We start from the raw sequence: 6,224 nt of genomic DNA, 5'->3' as shown, positions 1-6,224 counted from the left end.
GGTCCATAGGAAGCTTATTCAAGTCCTACAAAACCTAGGTGAAGAGCAGCAGCCCCCATCGGGAGTCGTCTTGAGCCTGTAGGCACCTCTCTGGGTCTTTCTCCGGAGTAAAATTCGATCTGGGGGCAGGGAATGCAGAGTGGGTGAGCCAGGTTGCTGTTGTCCGGGGTTATGGGGTCATAGGGTGGGGATATCACAGGCTGGAGGAGAACTCTAAGGGGCGCCTGTGGACGCGCGTGTCAGTTGTGGGTGGCAGGCGTGGGAGAGGCAGCTGATGGGGGTACACAGCCTGTGTGCCCACCCCAGGAACTGCAGTCTCAGAATTGCCAGCTTGGAAAAGAGGAGGCAAACATTCCCGGGCTCCAGGTGCAAGCCTTTCCGGGTACCAGTAGAGTGCGTCCTTTAGCGCCACCACGCGGTAAGATATTTACATATCTTCTTTTCCTGAATGTAAATATCCTCAGAGTGTGAGTTTGGTGGAGATTTCCAGACCATTAGTAATCATTGTGAGAGGTTTTTTGTTTTCTTTTAAATACTCAAACAACATAAAGAAAAAGAAAAAAATTCCATTCATGCCATGGGTTCAAGTCCATGGGTAAGACTGGAGGTTCTGGAGTTCGCCGTCTGCAGTACGGGACCTCCAATAGTCCCTACTCATAGGCAATGGGGGCGTTGAGTGAGATCACTTCCCTAAAGGGCTTCATACTGAGCCTGTATCATGGGGCAGTAAGTGTTTTATAAATGTGAGCCATTGTGAGCAGTCCCACCCTTTACCAGCATAATTTCTGCACAATTGTACTTACGGCATAAACTCAATTTCATGATCGTTTTTTTCCTTCACTGCTAATTATTGCAAGCCTTTGTTCAGCCTGCTAAATTGTCTTTATAATTATTTTAATGGTTACGTACCTCTTTACAAGTTTTCAGCAAGACTGTTTTATATACTTACTGTTTCTTGTCCAAAAAGAGTTCTACTTACGGGAGGCTGCCTTCCGCTGAGTTGCAGCAGGTCGGAGATCGACGTGGGTTACTGTCAAAGGAAGACCTTGGCTGGGGGAGACTGCGCATTCATTCCTTATTCCGCTAACATTGAAGGAACACCTTCCAAGCACGAGGCTTACCATCTCAGCACCCTGCCGTGTGTGAAGCCGCTGCTGCACTCTGCTAACAGTTGGTTCCCTGATGCTTGTGGACACCTGATGGTGTGGAGCTCAGGAGACCTAGCTTCTAGTTCCAACACTGCCAGGAAAGTTTCTCTCCTTCCTTAGGGTCGCCTGTAAAGTAAGGAATGGACTATATGGTCCGGAACTCTTCCTAATCCTTGCTGTTGCCTGAATCTGGCTGTCGTAGGGCAAAATGATAATGCAGAGTGTGGGCCTAATACCTGGGAGCTTTGCAATCTAGGTGTTCCTTGGTCCAGAGACTCTTTGCCATCAGAAAGGGATGTTCCCAATCTGGGATGGAGAAATCCCCTTTGAGGCCAAAAGCGCTGGCTTAATTCTGATCTAGGCCACTCCAGTGCTGAACATCTCCTCTCAGAGTGCTCAGCAAATATGCAGCCCTTCCCAAGCCCCAATCAAGGAGGGAGGTCCCTCTCTGCTCACTGGGAAGCCTCTGGGTGCTCTTCTGCTCTGGCTTGGAAGAGTCCAAATAGGCCTTCCCAGCTCACTGGGCAGACCTCAGAGTTTCTGCTAACTTAGCAGGGTTATGAGGTCTGTCCCAGAGGATGTGAAGACGCTGGGCTAAATCCTTCCTTGTGAATACTGCTCTCAGAGGCAGCCAGCCTCAGTGGTGGATTGAGATCTCAGGCTTTGCAGGGAGATGTGACTCAGATCAGCTGGTGGATGAGTTCCACGGTCTACCTGTGGTGTGATCCCCGCTGAGTTACTCAACTTCCCCGAGCTTCAGTTGCCTAATCTGTAAACAAGACTCATCAAGCCTAGATGAGCGAGATAACGTATGGAAGACTCTCAACAGTGTCTGGAATACGCTGATTTTAAGGGAAATGCAATTTTGATTACGGTTGAGGCCATTTCTCAACATGTAGACACAAAATGCAGCAACATCTAAGATTTCCAGAAAACAAAGTTTTGCTGGTAAACCTGCTCATGCACTTCCTAGGTCTTATTGGGTATCGACGTGTTTCACAAATGAAATCTGGTCTTAGGCTGTGTTTCATGAAGGACACCTGCAATTAGCCCACAGTTGCAAAAGCCTTCGTAGCTACTGATGAAGGCCACCCTGTTCCATACTGCTCTGACCCATCCAAGCCAGATATCTTTTTAAGATAAAATACAGCTTTCTTCTTAGATAATACAAAATTTATTTTAAAATGCCATCGCTTAAATTGGGAGTCATTTAAACTTGAATTTTCTTAAGATAGAACCAAAGTCGAACATGTCTGTCATCCACATAATTAAAACAAACACAGAGCAAAGTTTCTGTCTCTCCTGTGGTTCATTTGGCAGTGATAAGTGGGAATTCTCCCGGTGGCACAGGACTTGGCACGCTGGGAAAATCTCCAGACGCTTGTTTTTCTCCCAGAGTACCCAATCTAGGTATTTCTCTATTCTGTGGACTCTGTTGCCTGCCACTCACCCTAACCCAGAGAGCCCATGTCTTGTCATCTTCGCCCTCCACCGCCATTCTAGCATGCTCTGGGGGTGCCAGGGTTGGGAGTGACAAGGCTGGAGCTGCCCTCCCAGGGGAGCAGGATCATATTTGGGTAACAGTAGTGAGTAATGGTATTAAAACCCACCTTTGGTTCCCGTTCAGTCTGGGCTCTGTTTAAGCGTAGTTTCTCATTCATTCATGCCCAGTCCTGATTCCTTCATGAGTCAGTTTTTCTGTGGCTTATGTAGGTGTGACACAACCTCAGGCCATCCCAGATAATTGACTGATGGACAACAATAGCGATGACCTGTCACACTCGGCTGTGATCCACGGTTCATAAAGTGACTTCTCGTATATTTTCTCATCAAATCTTTACAAAAACCTGAAGAGGCTGGTATGATTACTAGCTCCATTTTATAGATGGGATGCTGGCCTTTATGTCAGACAGACCAAAGTTCAAATCCTGGCTCACTCTTCCTCTTACTGTGTGACCTTGGGTAAGTTGCTTAGCCTCTCTGTGCCTCTGTTCTGTTATCTCAGAGTCATGAGGCCTACACTGTTCTTGTGATCCACATAGCCCTTTTCTGGTGTAGCACTTTGCCATCCCAGGCTCTGGGATAGAGGAGGCTAGTGAGATTCTTGAGGTTTCCAACAAATGTTCGTACAGCCTGCTGTCAACAAGTTCAGACACCCAAAGCTGCAAAACTAACAAGAAATTAATAGGAACACTGATGCTGGATTCTGAGCTGCCTGTCATAGGAAATAAAGTATCTGATCATGAGTCAAGCTGGTATCTCCTTCCCCCCAGGCAAAAGAGAGACCTATCCTCGCAGCTGCCTAGGCCTGCTGGCTAACCCATTGGTCTCTTGTGCAAAGAGTCCTATGTTGTGGGGAGAGAAAGGAAAGGGGGAGTGGATGAAAAACACGAGGAATGGAGGGCTGCACCTCAGATACTAGTGTTGCAAAGGACACTCCCTAGAGTCATTTGCCCACCAGGGCAGGGCTGGTGGCCATACAGTCAACAGTCTCGTGTAGCTAATTTATTTTTATAGGGCATGAGTAGTATTGAGGCAAACCAAGTCTGACTTACAGAAAATAGCCCAAGGAAGGAAAATAGGGAGCTGGAAAGAAGACAGTCTTTCAACTCTGCTTAATGAAGTGAAGAACTGGCTCCCACGGTCTCACTTTAAGTCCATTGACTAGAATTCGAGCTTCCAAAGGTCACTCTGCTACTGGGATCTAGTTTCTGTGGCCACCTGATAAGGATGAGCTAACCTTTAACTGAGACCAGATCTGAAGTAAATTAGGTAAACATGCTTTGTTAATCACTGGCACTTGTGTTTTTCACAACACGCTAACAGTGTTTAAATCTGGCTTAAAGGCAACCATTTCCACTCTTGCAAAAGAGGCTTCACATTTTCCAGGCTATGACGAGAACTTCGACATAAACGTCAAACACAGTTCCTGCATCCAAACTGATTCTGAGGCCTTGTAAAACCTGCCAAAATAATAGTTCCAGATGCATCCATAAATCAATGAAAACCACATTTAACAGAAAGAGAATAACCTTATTTAGGAGAATCATCATATACAGTCTACCTAAGGCCACTGCTAAAATATTGGCAATGAACTTGGTCCATAAGAAAGGTACTTGGAGGCCTGGTGTGGTGGCTGACGTCTATAATCCCAGCACTTTGGGAGGCCACGGAGGCGGGGGGGAAATAGATCACCCAAGGTCAGGAGTTCGAGACCAGCCTGGTCAACATGGTGAAACTCCGTCTCTACTAAATAAGAAAACATACAAAAATTATCCGGGCGTGGTGGCGGGTGCCTGTAATCCCAGCTACTCGGGAGGCTGAGACAGGAGAATCGCTTGAACTCAGGAGGCAGAGGTTGCAGTGAGCCGAGATCACACCACTGCATTCCAGCCTGAGTGACAAAGAGCAAAACTCCATCTCAAAAAAGAAAGAAAGAAAGAAAGAAAGAAAGAGAGAGAGAGAGAACGAAAGGAAGGAAGGAAGGAAGGAAGGAAGGAAGGAAGGAAGGAAGGAAGGAAAGAAAGAAAGAAAGAAAGAAAGAAAGAAAGAAAGAAAGAAAGAAAGAAAGAAAGAAAGAAAGAAAGAAAGAAAAAGAAGGCACTTGGTCACAATCAATTTCTATTTGCTGCTACCTGAAGAAGACTAATGTTTAATTCAGAAGACAATTTTCCAAGTCTTTTTTTCTCTACATAAAATTTTTCTCAGCTAATTTTCCAAAGCTAGTGGTGTGATTTGGAGAACCTCTTACATCACTGGTCCTTCTTGTTTGAAGATCTGGCACACAGGGTCAGCTGAGCTTTAAACTTGGGAGCCTCCACATCCTGGGAAAATGCTGACATCAGTCACTGTCTCAAACACCACCAGAAAAAACTCCTGAGAGACCATCAGTTAAAAAAAATGAATATTAGAAAAAGTTTTAAATCCCACATGCAATTTCTCAGGCAAGTAAACAGTTCATTGTTGCATGGTGGCGTTAATGGTGTCAATGTTAAATGAAAGCCAGTTAGAAACCATAGGGTGTTACAGACCGATCTGGTACCTCAATCCATTGAAACAAATAAGAGGAAAGTATAAACAGTCAAATTCCTGGCTTACTGGCTCCTAAGATTCCCAATAGCCAGTGGGAGTGGAGAGGAAAGATTCCTCAGAGTGGGTCCGGATCCTAGACTTACATTCCTAAAAGCATGAAAACAGAACCTGCATCCTTGTTCTCAGCATCTCAATGGCATGTGTGGCCGCTGGTCCAAATACCACAGCAATGGCTTGATTTATTCTTTTCCCTGGATCATCCCCTGAAAACAGATTAATGTTCAAAATGAGAGAACAGCTTAAGCATTTAGGTGTGATGTGAGCATTTGGTCACATATTTGCTTGGGCTGTTTCTGCCATAGGTAACCACCCCGATGGTATTAGAATCCAACTTTGGTTCCCGTTCAGTCTGGGCTCCATTTAAACGTAGTTTCTCATTCATTCATGCCCAGTCCTGATTTTTCCATGAGTCGATTTTTCCGTGGCTTATGTAGGTGTGACACAACCTCAGGCCATCCCAGATAATTGACTGATGGACAACAATAGCGATGACCTGTCACACTCGGCTGTGATCCACGGTTCATAAAGTGACTTCTCGTATATTTTCTCATCAAATCTTTACAAAAACCTGAAGAGGCTGGTATGATTACTAGCTCCATTTTATAGATGGGATGCTGGCCTTTATGTCAGATAGACCAAGGTTCAAATCCTGGCTCACTCTTCCTCTTACTGTGTGACCTTGGGTAAGTTGCTTAGCCTCTCTGTGCCTCTGTTCTGTTATCTCAGAGTCATGAGGCCTACGCTGTCCTTGTGATCCACATAGCCCTTTTCTGCTGCGGCACTTTGCCACCAGGCTCTGGGATAGAGGAGGCTAGTGAGATTCTTGTGGTTTCCAATTGACCAATGCATGTCAGGGAAATTTCTTCCTCTTAACAAGTGTAGATACATCCCAAGGGTGCCTTTCTAGGCAGGGGTTTCTATGTATCAGGTCAGCAGGTAACTGCCTAATTTAAGACTGAAGTTTTTGAAAGGTCATTGTCAAGT

The sequence above is a fragment of the Theropithecus gelada genome, chromosome 16 (genome assembly GCF_003255815.1).
Source record: "Theropithecus gelada isolate Dixy chromosome 16, Tgel_1.0, whole genome shotgun sequence".
In the NCBI taxonomy this organism is placed as follows: domain Eukaryota; kingdom Metazoa; phylum Chordata; class Mammalia; order Primates; family Cercopithecidae; genus Theropithecus; species Theropithecus gelada.
The sequence above is the reverse complement of the archived record's forward strand: the minus strand, read 5'-3'. Positions refer to the sequence as shown.